General features: G+C 40.7%; 1 protein-coding gene and 1 pseudogene across 1 annotated transcript in view; one reads left to right on the plus strand and one right to left on the minus strand.

The window, feature by feature from the left end:
* CLEC4D (C-type lectin domain family 4 member D) overlaps positions 1 to 13,774 on the minus strand; it is a 33,605-nt gene extending 19,831 nt beyond the window's left edge. The window contains exons 1-2 of the mRNA XM_045061326.1: positions 13,686 to 13,774; positions 9,836 to 9,892 (exon numbers count right to left, since the gene is read on the minus strand). The gene's annotated coding sequence lies outside the window, so the exon portion shown is untranslated. The remainder of the gene's footprint in view (positions 1 to 9,835; positions 9,893 to 13,685) is intronic.
* On the plus strand, positions 13,512 to 14,321 carry LOC101095504 (annotated as a pseudogene).
* The last annotated feature ends 7,498 nt before the right edge of the window (positions 14,322 to 21,819 follow it).

The raw sequence follows: 21,819 nt of genomic DNA on the forward strand, positions 1-21,819 counted from the left end.
TATCTAAATTGGGGCGCCGGGGTGGCGCAGTCGATTAAGCGTCCGACTTCAGCCAGGTCACGATCTCGCGGTCCGGGAGTTCGAGCCCCGCGTCGGGCTCTGGGCTGATGGCTCAGAGCCTGGAGCCTGTTTCTGATTCTGTGTCTCCCTCTCTCTCTGACCCTCCCCCGTTCATGCTCTGTCTCTCTCTGTCCGAAAAATAAATAAACGTTGAAAAAAAAATTTTAAAGTGTATAAAGAATTACTACAACTCAATAGCAAAAACAAACAAACCCTAACAACCAGACTTAAAAATGGTCAGAAGAAGTGAATAGACAGTTTCCAAAGAAGACAGGTAAATGGCCAGCAGGCACGCGAAAAGGTGCTTGACATCACTAATCACCAGGGAAATGCAAATCAAAAGCACAATGAAATATCACCTCACACGTGGTAAAACAATTATATCAAGAAGACAAGAGATACCCGGTGTTGAGAAGGATTTGGAGAAAAGGGAACCCTAGTGCACTGTTGGTAAGAATGCAAATTGGTGATGCCACTATGGAAAATAGAATGGAGGTTCCCCAAAACGTTAAAAATAGACCTACCACATGACCCAGCAACACCGCTTCTGGTTTTATATCAAAGACATTGAAATTAGGATATCGTTAGGGATATCTGCATTACTATATTCCTTGCAGCATTACTACAATAGCCCAGATATGGAAACCACCTAACTGTCCATCAGTGGACGAATGGATAAGGAAGATACGGTATACACATACAATGGAATATTATTTAAACATGAGAAAGAAGAAAATCTTGCCATTTGGAACCCCTTGGATGGACGTTGAGGGCATTAGGCTAAATGAAACAGGTCAGGCAGAGAAAGATAAATACTGTATGATATCACTTGTTTGTGGAATAAAAAAAAATGACAAACTGAGGAACAGAGAGAGTTGCATGACGGTTACCAGGGGCTGGGAAGGGGGAGGGGGGGAATGGGGAGATATTGGCCAAAGGGTACACACAAACTTCCGGAAACAGACAGCAATACAATAATAGGAGGAGACTTCAGCGCCCCACTTGCAACAACAGATTGATCATCCAGACAGAAAATGAATAAGGAGACGCTGGACTTAAATGACACACGGAGCTAGCACACATTTTACAAAACACTCCACCCAAGAACAACATAATACACATTCTTCTCACGTGTGCATGGAAAATTCTTCGGGAGACAGCATATGTTAGACTACAAAACAAGTCTTAATAAATTTAAGCGATTGAAATCATATTAAGCATCTTTTCTGACCACATTGGTATAAATCTAGAAATCAATTGCAAGACAAAAACTGAAAAGTTCACAAATGTATGAGGTTAAACAACATGCTCTTGTGTACATACATACTACATGCTACACGCAGCATATAAGTTTTAAATTATTATTCATTGAGCCACTGTACATCTTTTGATTGCGGAATATAGTCCATTTCATTTAAAGAAATTATCATTATCATTTTATTGTGGTATACTTCACATACCATAAAATAATGTTTTAGCCAATGAGTCAAAAAAGAAATCAAGGGGCGCCTGGGTGGCGCAGCCGGTTAAGCGTCCGACTTCAGCCAGGTCACGGTCTCGCGGTCCGTGAGTTCGAGCCCCGCGTCAGGCTCTGGGTTGATGGCTCGGAGCCTGGAGCCTGTTTCCTATTCTGTGTCTCCCTCTCTCTCTGCCCCTCCCCCGTTCATGCTCTGTCTCTCTCTGTCCCAAAAATAAATAAAAACGTTGAAAAAAAAAATTAAAAAAAAAAATCAAAATAGGGGTGCCCAGGTGATTCAGTCAGTTAAGCTGTTGGCTCAGGTCATGATCTCATGGTTTGTGAGTTCGAGCCCCGCGTCTGGGTCTGTGCTGGCAGTGCGGAGCCTGCTTGGGATTCTCTGTCTCCCTCTCTCTCTGCCCCGTCTCTCTCTCTCTCTCTCTCTCTCTCTCTCTCTCTCTCTCTCACACACACACACACACACACACATAAATAAATAAATAAACGTTAAAAATAAATTTAAAAAAAAAGGTGTTGGTCACAGAACCCTTTCACATTGGCAAACTAACACGCAGCAACCAGGCCCAGAAATGAAAATGATTCTATGCAATGTAAACCTGAAAGGCTTGTTAGAGTGAGGGATCCAGGATAGCGCGCTATTCAAAACTTCACAGCGCTCTATTGCAAAGCTTGTTAGTTGAGAAGATTCTCAGCCGTGCATGCTTTTGCCTTATTCCATCTCCTCCACACCACAGGATTCTGGGTTCTGCCATTTTCCTTTTAATGGTTTTTGTCAGGCAGTATCTCACAGATGAACTATTGCCCTAAAGTGAAAGAAACATTTCAGCTTCAAAACTTGTGTCAAAACTTAGCAAAGAAACAATTCGTTGCCTTCAACGTTTTCGGACTCATCCTAAAGATGGAACCTGAAAAAGATATATAGGAAATAAACGTACCAGGGAAATCCCTCAGGAAGAAACCAGGAAGGAGATGGAAATAAAAATGAATCACTTGATTAGTCGCAAACCTTTTTTTTTTTAAGTTTATTTACTTATTTTGAGAAAGAAAGAGAGAGAGCAGGGGAGGGGCAGAGCAAGAGGGAGAGAGAGAGAATCCCAAGCAGGCTCCAGGCTGTGAGCATGGAGCCGAACTCGGGGGGTTCGATTTTAAAAAGTGTAAGATCATGATCGGAGCAGAAACAAAGAGTCCCACTCTCGGGGCACCTGGGTGGCTCAGTCGGTTAAGTCTCTGACTCTTGATTTCCGCTCAGGTCATGATCTCACAGTTTTAGAGGTTGGAGCCCCATGCGGCAGGCTCTGAGTTGACAGCCTGCTTGGGATTCTGTCTCTCTCTCTCCCTCAGCCCCCCTCTCTAAAAAACCAATATTAAATACACACACACACACACACACACACACACACACACACAGAAGAGTCTGATGCTTAACCAACTGAGCCACCCAGGCGCCCCTAGGTGCAAATATTTAGAAAGCCTCTACTCCTTTCACTAATTCCACAATGTGCCTGTTATGTACCAGGGACTTTCCCCAGGCCCTGGGGAAAAGGCAGTGGGCAAAATAGGTCCAAATTACCCGCCTTCCTAGTGTTGACCTTGCCTTACGGAAAATCATTTTCAACAAATACTTATACATTTAATGAATATTGCCTACGAAGAATTCCTGGATCATAAAGAAGAAAAATGGGAGGACATAACCCAGTCTGGGGCTGGCGTAGGGATGAGGAGGAAGGAAGGAAGGAATGACTTAGAAGGTGAGTAGGAGTTGTCTGCCCCACCATTTTCCCACCACGTGCCGGGAGATTCAGAGAACAATATGAGGTTGCACAGTCAGTAAATGACTCACCAATTAGATGACACAGGGTCCCTTTCAAATGTGACAGAGACTCGGTATTTTACAAGATATTTCTCTCCTTCCTTGTTCTAAGACAATGTTATGAAAGGGAGAAGATAAAAATGACAAACTCACGCTCACAGACTCAAAGTATTAAGAAAGGAACCTACACTCTTCCAGAGAGAAAAACAAAATACAGATCTCCTCAAAAGAAAGAAATGAAGCTGGGGTGTGACTTCTTATCACTGTAACTGGTTTGCTAGAAATAAAGGAAATTATACCTTCATCGGCCAGCAGGCCTATGTTTTCTCACCTCAGGGAAGGTTTGTGCTACGGGGCCAAAAAGAAAAAGTTCCTCGTAACGAACACTATCCCTTTTCCCCTTTGATTTTTGGAAGATGGTGATACTTGGAGTGATTAATCTAAAGGGCACATAAAGGGGCACCTGGGTGGCTCAGTCGGTTAACGGGCCGACCTCAGCTCAGGTCACGATCTCACGTTCTGTGAGTTCGAGCCCCGCGTCGGGCTGTGTGCTGACAGCTCGGAGCCTGAAGCCTGCTTCGGATTCTGTGTCTCCCTCTCTCTCTGCCCCTCCCCTGCTTATGCTCTGTTTCTCTCTGTCTCAAAAATAAACAAAACATTAAAAAAAAAATTAAAGGGCACATAAAGAGGTAGAGTCTTAGGAAGATTTTCAAAGACTTTGACATCAACAAAAGTTGTCAAATTCCAGTAACCCTGAGAACTTAGACACTGCCTCCTGACAAAGATCTCCAAAGTGGATAGACCTCAGAGAAGAATAACGGTTGAGTCCATCCAGAGAAACTGGACTGTTGTCACAGAAAATCTGATGCCATCCACCACCCAGATCCCACACAGGCTGGAACATTGGGACAAGAATTGGTGACCCCACTGAAGATGCACTGAAGATCAAGAGTCCCTCTCTCTTTTACTGGACAACACATAAGCTTCTTGGATCTTCCCGTAATTGCAGTGGGGGGAACGAAGGCCCAACACGACGGAGACCGAATTTCCTACCCACCAGGCTGGGCACCAGAGTCTCAGAAGCAGATTTATTTTTACTGAAAAATGTGCAGTGATTTGCACATTTAAGTTGGCAGACAAAGAGACATACCCACAGCAACAAAGAGAAAGACGCAGTATACAAGAAACAGTAGCTGTAACCGGGAGAGTCAGCCAGGGAAGTCCTTGGGTGGTTACTGAGAAGAGGAACGGGTCCACTATGGGGCAGCAGAAGAAGGGCGCTGAGAAAACCAAATTAAAGCTGAGTGCCGTGTAAGAGACACATTAATTAGAAGGGTTGAAAAATAAGGGCATAAAAGAAATAGGTTATCCAGGAAAAAGCAATTGGCCATGCCGGGAGTGGGGGGAGCTATATGAGAAACTAAAGTTCAATTAGGAAGCAAATTAACAATGCAGCTTGAGTTAAAATAACTTACGGTGGGGCAGCTGGGTGGCTCAGTTAGCTAAGGGTCTGACTCTTGATTTTGGCTCAGGTCATGATCTCACGGTTCCGGAGGTGGCACCCCACATCGGGCTCTGCGCTGACAGCACGGATCCTGCTTGGGATTCTCTCTCTCCTCTCTCTCTGTCCTTCCCCTGCTTTCGCGCACCCACTCGTTCTCTCTCATTCTCAAAATAAATAAACATTAAAAAAATAAAATAAAATACCTAATGGGATCTAAGCAAATAGAATCCATTTGACCTTCGTGAAAGGAGCAATCCCCTCTAAACAAATCAGAATCAAGACATGGGACCTATAGAGAAGGAAACATAATCTTAGCCCATCTTTTGGCCCAAAAGAGTGGTGATCATGTAAAAGTTTGTTGACTAGGGTTGACCTCTGTACAAATCATGGGCACTTGATCATAGCTGTAGTATACATAGAAAGTGAATGTCAACACGTTAAAAAAAAAAAATTAAAAATAAAAGGGGGCGCCTGGGTGGCTCAGTCGGTTAAGCGTCGGACTTCAGCTCAGGTCACGATCTTGCGGTCCATGAGTTCGAGCCCCGCGTTGGGCTGTGTGCTGACAGCTCAGAGCCTGGAGCTTGCTTCGGATTCTGTGTCTCCCTCTCTCTCTGCCCCTCCCCTGCTCATACTCTGTCTCTCTCTCTCTCAAAAATAAATAAACACTAAAATTTTTTTAAAAGGACTAACAAGAAATAAGGACATGTTTAGTATGAAAATCAAACAGGAGAATCATAAAAAAAGAAGGAGGAGAAGGAGGAGGAGAAGAAAGAGGAGGAGGAGGAGAAGAAGGAGAAGAAAAGAGTGCGCAAGAGGCAGAGAGAGGAACGATGTACACCAACAATGATGATGAGGAAACCAACATGGGCAAACAGGATGGAAACAACGGCCACAATCCAATGACTCAATGGGAACCCGCAGCTTCCTCTTTGGTGGAGTAAGTAAAGAGCACTAATCTGGGGGCACGTGGGTGGCTCAGTCGGTGAAGCGTCCGACTTCGGCTCAGGTCCTGATCTTGCAGTTTGTGAGTTCGAGCCCCGCGTCAGGCTCTGTGCCTGGAGCCTGCTTCAGATTCTGTGTCTGCTCTCCCCCTGCTCATGCTCTGTCTCTCTCTGTCTCTCAGTAATAAATAAACATTAAAAAAAATTTTTTTTTAAGCAGGAAATAAATAATTAAAAAAAAAAAAAAGAGCACTAATCTGGGGCAGCGTGCTTCTTGGAGGTCAGACAGGCCAGAGTAAACCAGAAGTGGTTATGAGTGAATACGCCTAGACCAACAGTAAAAACCACTTTTCTTCCCATGAGTGCTGTGGTCTACCATCGGAAGATGAAATCCACTGGAAACAGACATTAGACACTTACACTTCTATTTCTTTCAGAGTGTAGCACACACTTAATTTCCATTTTCAGGTTGTAACTATTCCCCCAAACCACTGTATATTTTTATATTCCATTCTAATCCTTCCTCGATTGGTCTTTTCCTACTTTGTATTGTCTGTATAACCTGTGTATTAGGTTAAGGTTTTTCATTTGCCAATGATAGAAAGAATCCTACTAAAAACTCCCAGAGAAAAAATAAGTGTATAAGATGGCTGTTCATGCATTTCACAGAATCCAAGAAGGAGATGAACAAGCAGGTTTCCATAAGTGTGAACCAAGGTAGCTTGGGGGATCACAGACACAAGCATATTCGGATCTTAAACCTAGGGCTCTGCGGTCAACAAGGTTTGATTCCTAAAACCAGGCTGTGTGTCCCACAGTTCATACTCCGAATCCTTGAGACAGACTTGGATTGTACAGCCTAGACCAAGTAGAGACAAAGGAAGAGAGAGTTGGGTAATCACAAACATGATTACCAAGCTTTCGGTGGACAAATTCGAAAAGAAAAGAGACAGCAGAGAGCTAAGGAGGATAGCCCTGAACATCCCATCTCACCTCCGTGTGTCCCATTGCCCAAAGATCGTCTTAGAAAATATGCACAGCTTACGGTTCGCTTATTTACTTGGCTGTAGTGTATACTAGTCAGATTTTTGAGATGCCAGAAAGTGGACTGGAAAAGGTTAATCTTTCTATGACAGAGTCAGGTATCAAAATCCCAAAAGGTCAGCTAGGTGGGCCGAAAGTAGCAAGAAGCAACCGAGCATGAAGGAATATTAAAATTTGCATTTGTGGGGCACCTGGGTGGCTCAGTCAGTTAAGTGTCAGACTCTTGATTTGGGCCCGGGTCGTGATCTCACGGTTCGTGGGTTCAATCCTCACGTCAGGCTCCATGTTGACAATGCAGAGCATGCTTGAGATTCTCTCTCTCCCTCTCTCCATCCCTCCACCCCCAAAATAAATAAATAAATATTTATTTATTTTGTTTTTAACGTTTATTTATTTTTGAGACAGAGATAGACACAGCATGAACGGGGGAAGGTCAGAGAGAGAGGGAGACACAGAATCTGAAACAGGCTCCAGGCTCTGAGCCATCAGCACAGAGCCTGACGCGAGACTTGAACTCACAAACCGCGAGATCACGACCTGAACCGAAGTCGGACACTTAACCAACTGAGCCACCCAGGCGCCCCAATGAATAAACGTTTAAAATAGTAATAATAATAATAATAATAATAAAATTTTTATTTGTGTCCGGAGATGTAATTGTCACAGTAAACAGTGCTTTGGGAAAACAACCTCAACACATCCAAGGCTCTGCTACCATACCTATTCGCAATCGGGTTGACTTCATTTCCACTTCACAAGTGCCATGGAGATAGAGATTATAAAATATATAAACTCATAGAGCAGAAAATTACATAAAAATAATACAGCAGAAAATTATTTTTATTATTCAATAAACACATATGTCATATTTACATATTCTGAATCTATTCTGTCCTAGAAAAGACAAGCCTAATTAGATAAGTGAAAAGGCTCAGCTTAAGCCCCTGCACATCTGTATTATTAGCCAGTTGGACAAAGGCAGCATAAAATCTTTTTTTTTCTTTCTTTTAAAGAGAGAGAGAGAATGAGTGTTCAATCAGTAGAGGGAGTGGCAGAGAGAATCTTAAGCAGGCTCGATGCCCAGTGTGGAAGCCGACATGGGACTCAACCCCACGACCCTGGGATCAGGACCAGGGCTGAAATCAAGAGTTAGACACTCAACCAACTGAGCCACCCAGGTGCCCCCAACATAAAATCTTTTAGGGAGTAATTAAACATTGGATCATACATCTCTTTAATGTGTGGCAATTTTATTTTATTGGATTTTACTGGGGAGTGGTCTAATTTTATCTTTATAATTCAATTTAAAAAAAAAACCCTGTACATGATAACTATAAACACCAAATTATATGAAAACAAAGAAAAATCTTAATAAAACACATTGTTTCCTACATGTACCCACCCTGGCATTATGTTATAGATACCTCAAAATCTTTCGATTGGATCACTTTGCACAAAAGACAATTAAAATGTTTAAATAAGTAAGGATTCTTGGTTTAATCAAGCTACACCTTTCTCCTTATAAATTCTGTTTTGTATTTGATAACAAAGAATAAAATCAGTGATTTGCATCCCGAATATTCCCCCTTTTAAACCTCATAGGTACAAACTAAATTACAGAAACACCTCAATTTTAGAAGGCAAAAAGACCCCCAAAATTGCATTTAAAAACAAAATGGCTTCAGGGTGCCGGGTGGCTCAGTCAGTTAAGCATCTGATTCTTGACTTGGGATCAGGTCATGATCTCACAGCTGGTGAGATCAAGCCCCCTGCTTGAAATTCTCTCTCTCCCTCTCTCTCTGCCCCTGCTTATGCCCTCTCTTGTTCTCAAAACAACTAAAGAAACTCTTAAAAATAAAATAAATTTTAAAAATTTTAAAAATTGCTTCATTCATGCATGGAAAGCCAATAAAATGGGGATTATTTTAGAGAATACTAAAAGTTTCTCTGAAAAATTCAAAAGCACAAGTTAGGGAAAATATTTATTTCACTTACTCAGTAAAAAGTTCTAGGTTTTGGCTATAAGACAGGCACTGTATGGAGATTTATACAGTATAGTCACTGCCATCAAGGGTCACCTATTCAACATAAAAACTATTCCACTTGGAATCACTGTATTTCATCATCTCTATCCAGGAGCAGAGTCATTGTTAAAAACTATTAGGGGCGCCTGGGTGGCTCAGTCGGTTGAGCGTACGACTTCAGCCAGGTCACGATCTCGCGGTCCATGAGTTCAAGCCCCGCGTCGGGCTCTGTGCTAACAGCTCAGAGCCTGGAGCCTGCTTCAGATTCTGTATCTCACTCTCTCTTTGACCCTCCCCCGTTCATGCTCTGTCTCAAAAATAAATAAACATTAAAAAAAAAATTTTTTTTTTTAAACCAAGGCTCTAGGACTTCTTTATAAGCATCTGTAAGTGTTGGAGCAAATCCTAGAGGTGAGCGGGTTTTTTCAACGTTTTTTTTTGTTTTGTTTTGTTTTGTTTTGTTTTGGGGGGGGGGACAGAGAGAGACAGAGCATGAGCGGGGGAGGGGCAGAGAGAGAGGGAGACACAGAATCGGAAACAGGCTCCAGGCTCTGAGCCATCAGCCCAGAGCCCGACGCGGGGCTCGAACTCCCGGACCGTGAGATCGTGACCTGGCTGAAGTCGGACGCTTAACCGACTGCGCCACCCAGGCGCCCCAAAAAAAATTTTTTTAAAAACCTATACATTTTATTCTAAAATTTGTATATGTAAACCTCCTCTCCTCCTGAGTGGAGTGCCATGCGCACTGATGATTTTAAATAAGTTTTAGTATTTTAAAGAGAGAAATAAAAAAAATTAAAAAAATAATGAAATAAATAAAATAAAAATAAAGAGAAATAATACTCATCTACTTATTTATCCATTCCAGAAATACAGATTGAGTTCTTATTTTTGCAAGGCAGAGCATTGCCTTAATTTTATAGAATTAAGTCCTGATACCTGTACTTGAAAGCTTCATAGGGAATTCGTACTTACAATGTCCACAAATGAGCTCTTGGTGTCCTGTCTGAAATAGTCTTATGCTGCAGGTCTCTTCATATCCGGAAAATTAAAAAAAAAAAAAAAAAATTAACGGTAAATTGAAATCTTGTCATTCCTCAACTCAAAAGCCTTCAATGGCTTTCTATCTCACCGAGAATAACGTTTAAAACTCCTCATCATGGCCTACAAAGTATCACATGATCTGGCCCCTCTACCTCAGGGACCTTCTCCCTGCAAACACATCCACTCACAGTGGCCTTTTATTTGAAGCAATCCTCAAGATTTAGAGTCTTTGTTTTCAACATGACTTAGCCTGGACCCTCCCCTCGGGTATCTGCCTGGCTCAGTTTTTTTCTTCCTTGAAGGTGCCGCTCAAATGTCACTTTAACAGAGAGGCTTCCTAAGTAAGCACCTATGTAAATCAGTATCCCTCCATTACCCTCTATATCTTCATCCCGTTTTTATGTTTCTCCAAAGCACTTATCATATGATACATGATGTATTTATTTGTTTAACTACTGTTTCATCCCATTTGAATATAATATGTACCAGAACAGGAACTCTGATTTTTGGCTACTTTATACCCCCCAGGAGAAAACGTTCACATAACATGCAACATAGGTTTTCTGAATGAGTATTAGATGAGGCACGGGCTAGACATAGTTTGTATCAACAACGCTTGTTTGTTTTCTGAATTACACATTAAATTCCGTATTGCCATACAAGCTTGAGCGTCCAAGCGCTGCAGCCTACGTGAGTATTTGCCGAATAGATCACAAAATACTATTGTGGCAGTTACTTAGAAGTACCACCAAAAATTAATTTATCCAAAGGATACCAGTGTGCTGTTTCGAAGGGGCACATGCACCCCAATGTTTATAACAGCACTACGGACAATTACCAAAGTACAGAAAAAGCCCAAATGTCCATTGACAGGTGAGTGGATAAGGAAGATGTGGTATATATATATATATATATATATATATATATATATATATATACACACACACAATGGAGTATTACTCAGTAATCAAAAAGAATGAAGTCTTGCCATTTGCAACTACGTGGATGGAACTGGAGGGTATTATGCTAAGTGAAATTAGTCAGAGAAACACAAATATCATATCACTTCACTCATATGTGGAATTTAAGATACAAAACAGATGAACATAAGGGAAAGGAAGCAAAAAGAAAAACAGGGAGGTGGGCAAGACATAAGAGACTCCTAAATATAGAGAACAAAGTGAGGGTTGCTGGAGGGGTTGTGGGGGGAGGGATGGGCTAAATGGACAAGGGCATTAAGGAAGACACTTGTTGGGATGAACACTGGGTGTTATACGTAGGGGATGAATCGCTGGATTCTATTCCTGAAATCATTATTGCACTACACGCTAAGGAACGTGGATGCAAGTTAAAAAATAAAATAAATAAATGAATACAAAGAAGTACCACCAAAAATTAGTTGGAAAAACCCTGCATATCCTACAATTACCCCACTCTGAAGATTCACGATGGAGGTGATCCCATAAAGAGGAGTCCTGAGATGCTTCCATACATTCCTCTTAAAGTTGAATAAGACACCATTCTGAAATTAATTTGAATGGTGAACACTTTTTTCTTGGTACACCTGGTGATAACTGCATCCTTTAGAGCTGCCTTCAACAAACCACCAAAGTTTTGGTCATAAGGCCCAGGTTAGGCCATCAGTTTCCCAAGCAGTGAGAACTCACTGATACCCTGGTGAGCTCAGCTCTGAACTCCACTGATGGTTGCAGTGTTTCAAGAACCAACCTAAAAAAAAAAGAAAAAAAAAAAAAAAGAACCAACCTAGCCCGTTCTGAATTGGTCAGGAAATTCACAAAGAAGAGTCAAGCAAGCATCTTAGTAATTAAGTTAAAATTGCAAGGGGAACATGACAACTAGATCATTTATATTGCAGACAGGCAGGCAAAAAGCTATCTTTAAAACGTGTTCACTTCCTCCCACCCACACGTGATCTGATTTCTTTGAAGTGAAATGTACCACTGTTCATTATATTCCAGATTGACCATGTGGGGAACTGAAGCCGTATTCTACTTTTGGCCATCTTCTGTATTCTCAGAAAACAAATGATATTAACAAGAGACTCTCCACAACTCTGAACGTCACTTGTGGTAAGAAAACGCATGACTCAGAGAAACCACACTGCCTTAAAAGAATCGCGTAATCATCTAATCATCTTGATGAGTTCTCATCATCTTGATTTATTTAAAACCCTCAGCCCCCGTCCACATAACAGATTGAAGTCTAAGCCTCTCCTTTCTTTTACTGTAATAATTATGAAAACAATTTTCTAGATGTGATAGTTCAGCATCCCCAGGGAGTGTTTCCAGGACTTTTATATGCTAACTCCATAGTTCACATCATTTCTCTTCTATTTCCTCCTATAAAAGAGGATAGCAGATGAGCACCTGTCTAAGATAGCAGTCATCATAAAATTATGGAGACTGGTGTTCGAGCTAAGGCCTGAAGATGGACAGGAATTTGCTGGACCTATTGGGCAAGACATCAACACTTTGGCATTATTTTTTTTCTTAATAGTAAAATATACTTACGACGATACCTATTTCGTACAGAAGTGACTCTGAAATGAAATAATGCATGTGAAGATCTTAGCATTTTCGAAACACTCATTAAGGGTTCAGTGTCTCACTCACTCGGGTATCTAATATCTATTATATTGACTCCGGAGGCAAGAAAGATCCCATTTTCACAGCTTTTCACAGAAATAAGACCCAAAAAACTTAACACCAAGCACCACCAGCGTCTTTGCCACAGTTTACTGTATCAACTGTATCAACTCTCTTCAACTTGACACAGTCTCTGTGAATTTCAGCAGAGATGGGAGATAGGAACCGAAACGATTCATTCCCCAGGGAATAAAGGAGACTTCACTAGCTATGGGTCACCTGGAGACCACGCCTCCGATTTGGTTTTTACTGGCCCCAAGTTGAATGGCTGCATATGGCAAACAAGAACAGAGGACTATATAGAACGCTAGGAACATCCCAATTTAATTAAATTACTTAATAAGCTTAATTTTATAGTATTCAGTAATTTTTGGGGGTGCTTGGGTGGCTCAGTCAGTTGGGCGTCTGACTCTTGATTTCAGCTCAGGTCGTGATCTCACGTCGTGGTTTCGAGCCCCACATCAGGTTCTGCACTGATAGTGCGGAGCCTGCTTGGGATTCTCTCTCTTCCTCTCCCTCTCTGCCCCCTCCCCTGCTTGTGCTCTCTCTAAATAATTAATTAATTAACAAACTAATTTTTTGAGGAAAGAGACTATGGAAATAAAAATAAAGTATTTTTAAATGCTCCAGAAAAAAAAGTATTTGGTCCTACATTTGCCGATAGCCTCTTTGCACAGAGTCCCAGAAAATCAGTCACACGGATGAATAACAAATCGCTTTCCGAAAACAATTTAAGCACAACTATTGTTGGATAAGTTTAGTGTAAGCGAGAAAGGTGTGAAGAAAGAATTAATATGGTTATGCTAATAAAATACATTTGCATCACAATTCTAAAGTGCAGGGTCAGTCCTGAATTTGAGTTAAAAGTATGTATCCAGGACCCCAAGGACAGTGGTGCAAAGGGACCCAGGGCCGGCGCTCCGGCCCGAGGGTTCATCTCGATGAATAACTTAAATGACCCCCTCAGACTGGAGTATCTGGCCTAATTTCAGGGCTGATGGAGGTAATGGAAGCAGATGAAATCATGCCCTGTTGGTTCCAATGCTGTGATTGGCTGCTTTTCGTTGGATTTGGTCCAGGCAATCCCAGAAAGAGAAAAAGAGAGAGAAGGGTACCGTCAGTGAATGACCGCTTTCCATCGGGATCTTGAAGCCAAGTACCACGCCGTGATCTCAGAAAGCAGGCATGCAGTCGCTCACTGGTCTGTGGAACTTGAAGAGGAGCAGAAGGAGAACGACAAGTTAATAAGAAGCCTGCATCCTCGGGGGGGGGGGGGGGGCAAGCTGGTAGAAGAAGAGAAGCTTCTGAAAGAGGAACTGGTTCAGACTGTGCAAGAAAAGAGATAGTTGCGGCCCTTGAGCAGTGCTACCTGAGCTTCCTGGAAAGGGAAGGCAACTGGCAAAAGAGGGCCAGGTTTGTGCCGAAAGAGTCTGGGGGAGAGAGAGAGAGAGCACAAATGGGCGAGGGGCAGAGAGAGGGGGAGACATAGACTCCAGGCTCTGAGCTGTCAGCACAGAGCCTGATGTGGGGCTCGAACCCACGAACTGAGATCATGGACCTGAGTCAAAGTCACACATTTAACCACTAAGCCACCCAGGCATCCCAAAGAGCCTGAAGCTCCTGGGGAAAAACAGGGCGTGTACCGCAGCCTGCTCCCGTCTGGTGGCAGGTGGCTGGAAATAGATGACTTCCTGGTCGGAGCCTCCGCTGACCCTATTAGTGCCGACCTGCTGGCCCACACGACATACTGAAGCACCACACATATTATGGCGATGCCCAGAACACCAACAAACCAGGATGGGAGACTCACGTGGCTGTATCTCAAATAGTGGCAACTGGTTGTTGAACTTGAACAAGGGTAAGAGAGTCGAGAAAGCCAGGCGAGAGAAGTAGGGCAAGAGTGAAGTCGAAGTCCTCGGCGCTGCGTTGGGGGTGGGTATCCACATTTGCTCATTTCCTCCTGCCATGCTCTGAGACCGACACAGGGTTTCTTCCTTGACCTTCTTCAGCGATTAAGGATTCAGTTTCTTAGGATAATTGTTTTTAAGCTGTAATATTTTATTAAGCCAAACAGTGTGACCTCATATCTTAGCTGTAGGGTAAGATTGTTTTTAAGAAAGTCAAATGTGGGGCGTCTGGGTGGCGCAATCGGTTAAGCGTCCGACTTCAGCCAGGTCACCATCTCGCGGTCCGTGAGTTCGAGCCCCGCGTCAGGCTCTGGGCTGATGGCTCAGAGCCTGGAGCCTGTTTCCGATTCTGTGTCTCCCTCTCTCTCTGCCCCTCCCCTGCTCATGCTCTGTCTCTCTCTGTCCCAAAAATAAATAAACGTTGAAAAAAAAAAATTTTTTTTTAAAAAAGAAAGTCAAATGTAGCATTGATCCTCACTGACAGTTTTCTGTTTTTACCACTCCCCAAATAAATAAATAAATAATAAATAAATAAAGTATTGATCCTCACTGAAAGTTTTCTGTTTGTTTTTATCACTCCCTAAACAGATTCTGTTTTCTCTTCAAATTACTTTTCTCTCTCCTAGAATTACTTTTAGAAGCCTTCAGGTAATGGAGAGAACTGCCTAAGGATGACAACAGAAAATAGTAATATTATCGAGGTTTCATGACGTCAGTGAAGGTGTCTCTCAACAGAGGGAAAGAAAGTGTTTCTTGTATCCGGTAGGGATTTGGCTTGTGTCTGTATTTAGTAAGCACATATTATTTATTAGCAGTGACATGTAATAAAAAATACTTACCATTTAAAATTTTTTAAAGTATATATCCATAACATATTAATTTTTAAAAATTAACAAATTTTAAATCAGCTTCTTCCAGCTGAGCAATGACCATCCTTAACATGGTGACTGTAGTCTTGAAATGCTATTTTCCACTAAGAGAAAGCCAAGTTTCTCATAAAAACAGATGACTTCATGTCTGGGGGAAGGAATCTGGAATGAACCTCAAATCACTCCAAATAGCAAGGAAGTTATCAAATACTTCCAAGATTGTGTCTGAAATACTCAGAAGTCAACTTGAAGAGTCTTTCTCTGGTCAAAAATAATATTATTTGATCTTTAATAAATCAAAAAATAATAAAAAAAGAAGAATTCCAATGTATTGCCACCCATCCAATATTTGAATCCATGAGTTTATAATGGCATTATAAGAATTAATTGAGGGGTGCCTGGGTGGCTCAGTCAGTTGAGCGACCGACTTCAGCTCAGGTCATGATCTCACAGTTTGCGAGTTTGAGCCCCGCGTCAGGCTCTGTGCTGACAGCTCAGAGCCTGGAGCCTGCTTCGGATTCTGTGTCTCCCTCTCTCTCTCTCTGCCCCTCCCCCTCTCATGCTCTGTCTCTCTCTGTCTCAGAAATAAATAAACATTTAAACAAATTAAAAAAAAAAAAAAGAATTAATTGAACGACCTTACCAGAGTTACAGAGAACAAATGCACTAATGTTTGATAATCAGTAAGTAAATTGAAAGAATCAAGTATATAACCTGTGTTTCTTAGATGAAATGTTACTGGTACAATAGTTGAGAGGAAGAATCTCTTATTAAAAGTATCCCAGCAGGTAAATGACAAGGAAATTATACAATCACAATATCAGCATTTTGGGACCCAGTGAATTAATGCATCTAGTCATCAAATACCCCACCAGTGGCCACCAGCATCACAAAAAGAGAAAAACTGTAATGGAGTTATGTAGCTTCTGGGTAATGAAGTTCTTACTAATGAAAAGAAAAATAAGTCACAAGATGAATCATTTTGAACAGAATTTTGGCTGTTGAAAGGATTCAGAGCATCACAAAAGCTAGAGATAAAATTACATATTAAGACAAATTACCATAACTTAAGAATACCAAAGGTAGAAGGAGTATCTTAAAAAAGTCCAGAGAGGGGTGCCTGGGTGGCTCAGTCGGTTGAGCGTCCGACTTCAGCTCAGGTCACGATCTCACGGTCTGTGGGTTCGAGCCCCGCGTCAGGCTCTGTGCTGACAGCTCAGAGCCTGGAGCCTGTTTCCAATCCTGTGTCTCCCTCTCTCTCTGCCCCTCCCCCAGTCTCACTTTGTCTCACTGTCTCTCAAAAATAAATAAATATTTTAAAAAATTAAAAAAAAAAGAGTCCAGAGAAAAAGAACAAATCTCCTACAAAGAAAGAAAAATCTGATTTACCTTATCTTTCTCAATAGTAACACTGGGTGAAAGAAGACAGTGGAATAATATATTTTTTTTACCTATTAAAAAAGTATTTGGAATCTAACATTTATATCTAGCCAAATGGTCTTTTACATACAAGAACATTATAAGAATATTCTACCCCAAGAAATCTATCACTGAAAATAAAAAGAGGTCCTTAAACATATGAACAAATACAGCCAAGTGCTGCCGGAGATAGGAGAGAGGAGAATCAAACATTTTAATAAAATTTATTGTTCTACAAAATGACCCCAGGCCTTTAGTGAAGTTCATTGTTATCTTGAAAAACCTAAGACCAAAGAAATTCTTCAAAGAATTTCTGTAACAGTCTAAAAGTTAATTCCAGACCATAGCAACCTGGAGCACAGAGAGGTAAAAAGCAAAAAAAAACAAAAAACAAAAAAGCAACTAAGAACGTGCCAACCAAAGGGCACCTGAGTGGACAGTCAGTTAAGCGTCAGGATCTCCGGGTTTGGTTGGAGCCCTGTGTCCTACTGCTCTGTGCTGACAGGCCTGGAGCCTGCTTTGGATTCTGTGCGTCCCTCTTTCTCTGCTCCTGCCCCGCTCACACTCCGTCTCTCTCTTAAAAATAAACATTAAAAAAAAAAAAAAAGAATGTGCTAACATTGCTTGTCTCTTTTAGGAGAAGTAGAGATAGACACTGAGAAGCGTGTTAGTTATTACTTATGCTTGTCAAATATTCTAGGTTTACTGTCTTCTGATCATACGGGATGATTTTCCTTTTTAGTCACTGAAGAGAAGTAGAGCTTTGTGGCTCATTTGGCCAGTAATACGTGACATGTGTCACTTTTGGGTCAAGGTATGTACGACTGATGAGAGACCCTCCAGAGCGCTCTTTCCTCCAGGGTCATTGCCATTTTTCCACGTTGTGGCTGCTCCATGTGTCAGGTAGAGCCTAGCCAACTAGAAATTGATATGCAGCATGAGAAAGAAACATGTTTGTTTGGTTTTGGTATAACTTTTTCACAGTATAATACAGTCTATCCCAATACAATGTCTAAGAAATTAGTAAACACAGGGGCGCCTGGGTGGCTCAGTCGGTTAAGCGTCGGACTTCAACTCAGGTCACAATCTCGCGGTCCGTGAGTTCGAGCCCCGCGTCGGGCTCTGGGCTGATGGCTCGGAGCCTGGAGCCTACTTCCGATTCTGTGTCTCCCTCTCTCTCTGCCCCTCCCCTGTTCATGCTCTGTCTCTCTCTGTCTCAAAAATAAATAAATAAATAAATAAATAAATAAATAAATAAATACAAATTAGTAAACACAATAATCACAAGTATGAATCTGAGATTAAGAGTACCCACCACCATAAGACAAAAATACAACGTAACTTTTTAAAATAAGAAAACAGTTTGATTAATCTAATGAAAAGCAGGAAGCAATTGTTAAAAAGAAATAAAATGGAAACAGAGTACGCTGAAAATATGAAATAAGACGACAGTGATGTGTATAAAATAATCACAATAAATAGGAATGGGTTAAACTTACTATTTAAAAAAAAGAGACCAAAAAACAAAACAAAACAAAACAAAAGAAACCTAGTTGGATCAAAGGCTGTTGTCTGCAAGAGACATACAGAAAACAAGCAGAAAAAGAAAAAAATTTGAAACAATGAAATGACATCAAAAACGAAACAAAAAAAAAGATAAAAGAAAAAAAGATTCAAGCAATATGAGCTAAAAGAAAGCTTGAGTATCAATTTGAAGTTCTAATAAAATAGAATTCAATGCAAAATAATATAAGTGAAGAAGAAGAATATTACATATTGTTAAAAGGAACGCTAAAAGAAGATTTAATCATAATAGTGGAGAGAGAATAAAAATATATGAAAGAACAACTGACAGATGTAGAGGGGGAAATGGGTAAATCAAAATTTATAGCTGGAGGTATTAGCACATTTTTCTGAACTGGCACATTAAGCACACTAAAAGTAAGCAGAGAGATCACATATCTCAACAATCCAATTAATCAGTTAAGCCATTCTTATTCACACACGCAAAGAATTCTCTTCTTTTTTTTACTTCTCTAATCTTTTTTTTTTTTATAACTCAATAGACATTATTTTTTAAATAGTTTTAGTTTCACAGCTACATTGAGTGAAAATACAGAGTTACCACATATTCCCTCTGGAAACATACACACAGCCTTCCCCACCATGAACATTTCGCACCAGTGTGGTACATTTATTAAAATCAATGAATCAACATGGACGTACTATTATCAATCAATGCCCATAGTTGATATTAGGGTTCACGCTTTGTGTTACACTATAATGTTTTGACAAAGGCATAATGATGTGTATCAACCAAGAATAGACATAATAGTTTCACTGCCCGTCAATGCTCCATTTACTCATCCCTCCCGCCCCTCTGAAACCATGACAACCACTGATCTATTTACTCCCTTCAAAGTTTCGCTTTTTGCAGAATGTCATATAGTTGGAATCACTATACAAAGTCAGTGCATTGTCTTTTAGGTACACTGTCTTTTATGATTGGCTTCTTTGACTTAGTAATATGACTTTACGTTTTCTCCACACCCTCTAATAACTTGATAGCTCATTTCTTTTCAGCTCTAAATAATATTCCATTGTCTGGCTGTACCATAGTTCATTTATCCAATTGCATACTGAGGGGTTGTCTTGGCTGCTTTTAGTTCTGGGTGAGTATGAACAAAACTACTATGGACAGTTATGTGCAGGTTTTTGTCTTCACATAAGTTTTCAACTTATTTGAGCATATAGCTTGGAGTATATAGTTACTGGATTCTGTGTAACTTTGTAAGAGAATTTCAAACTATTTTTGAAAGTACCCAGTAATAAGTCCTTGTATATATAGTCAGATGATTTTCAACAATGATGCCAAAAGCATCCAATGGAAAAAAATTTTTTTTCAACTACTGATGTTGGAAAACTGGATATCCACATGCAAAAGAAAGAGGTTGGGGCAACTGGGTGGCCCAGTCAATTAAGTGTCTGATTTTGGCTCAGAATGGAGCCTGCTTTGGAGCCTCTGTCTCCCTCTCTCTCTGCCCGTCTCCTGCTCTCTCTCTCTCTAAAATAACTAAACGATGGGGCGCCTGGGTGGCTCGGTCGGTTGAGCGTCCGACTTCAGCTCAGGTCACGATCTCGCGGTCCATGAGTTCGAGCCCCGCGTCGGGCTCTGGGCTGATGGCTCGGAGCCTGGAGCCTGCTTCCGATTCTGTGTCTCCCTCTCTCTCTGCCCCTCCTCCGTTCATGCTCTGTCTCTCTCTGTCTCAAAAATAAATAAACGTAAAAAAAATTTTTTTAAATAAAATAAAATAACTAAACGATAAAAAATTTAAAAATTAAAAAAAGAATGAGGTTGGACCCTTGCACCATACACAAAAGTTACTCAAAATGAGTGAAAGACCTAAACATTAGAGCTAAAACCATCAAACTCAGAATAAAAGGGGAAAAGCTGTAGGACTTGTATTTGACAACAATTTCGGGCATATGACACTGAAAGCACAAACGACAGAAGTAAAAATACATACATTTAAGACTATTGTACATCAAAGGACATAATCAACACAGTGAAAAGACAACCTATGTAATGAGAGAAAATATTTGCAAATCACTTACCTCATAAATGGATTAATATATTCGTATATAAATAACTCCGACAACTGAATAACAAAAACAAGCAACCCAATTTAAAAATGGGCAATGGCTGGGGTGCCTGGGTGGCTCGGTCAGTCAAGCATCCAGCTTCAGCTCAGGACGTGATCTCGCTGTTTGTGAGTTTAAGCCCTGCGTCAGGCTCTGTGCTGACAGCTCAGAGCCTGGAGCCTGATTCAGATTCTGTGTCTCCCTCTCTCTCTACCCCTCCCCCTGCTCGCTCTCTCTCTCTCTCTAAAAAATAAACATTAGGAAAAAAATTTTTAATGGCAATGGACTTGAAGACATTTCTCCCAAAAAGGATATACAAATGGCCAACAAGCACATGGAAAGATACTCAGCATCACTAACCATTAGGAGAATACCACAATGAGACACTTTACACCCATTAGGACAGCTACTACAAACAAAACAAAACAAAGCCCGACACACACACATACACACACACACCCAAAAAAATGGAAAATAATAAGTGTTGTCAAGGATGCAGAAAAATTGGAAACTTTGTGCACTATTGGTGGGAATGTAAATTGTTGCAGCTGCTATGGAAAATATGGCAGTTCCTCAAAAAATAAAAAATTGAATTACCATATTATGCACCTATTATGCCTTGTGAGCATATACTCAGAAGAATTGAAACTAGGTCTCTGAGAGACATTTGCATACCCATATTCATATGAACCCATGTTCATAATAATCAAAAAGTAAAAACAACCCAAATGTTCATCAGTGGATGAATGGATAAATTGTAGGATATGCATACAATGGAATATTATTGAGCCTTAAAAAAGAAAATTCTGACGCATGCTACAACACGGATGAAGCTTGAGACCATTATCCTAAACGAAATAAACCAGTCACAAAAGGACAAATACTGTCTGATTCAACTTATGTGAGGGACCTAGAGTAGTGAAATTTATAGAGACAAAAAGTAGAATAGTGGTTGCCAAAGGTTGAGAAATGGGAGGAATGGGGAGTTATGGTTTGATGAGTATAAACTTATAATTTTGGATGATAAAAGGAGTTCTGAAGATTGATAGTGGTAGTGTAAAACAAAACAAAACAATATGAATGTACTAAATACGACCGAATGGTACACTTGAAAATTGTTAAGGTGACTAAATTCTATGTATGTATTTTGCCACAATTAAAATTTGGTGTTTTTTTTTTTTTTTTTTTTGGAAAAAAAAAACACACTTAAATTACATCTCAAAATTTATCAGAGAAAGCCAAAATGCACGTACAGGAAAATTGTTAAAGTACTTAAAGTGCTCATTAAGAGAAATTCATAACGTAATGATTGGGGTGTCTGGGTGGCTCAGTTGGGTAAGCATCCAATTCTCGATTTTGGCTCAGGTCATGATCTCGTGGTTTGTGAGTATGGGTCCCACATCAGGCTTTGA

The sequence above is a fragment of the Felis catus genome, chromosome B4, assembly GCF_018350175.1.
Source record: "Felis catus isolate Fca126 chromosome B4, F.catus_Fca126_mat1.0, whole genome shotgun sequence".
Lineage (NCBI taxonomy): Eukaryota > Metazoa > Chordata > Mammalia > Carnivora > Felidae > Felis > Felis catus.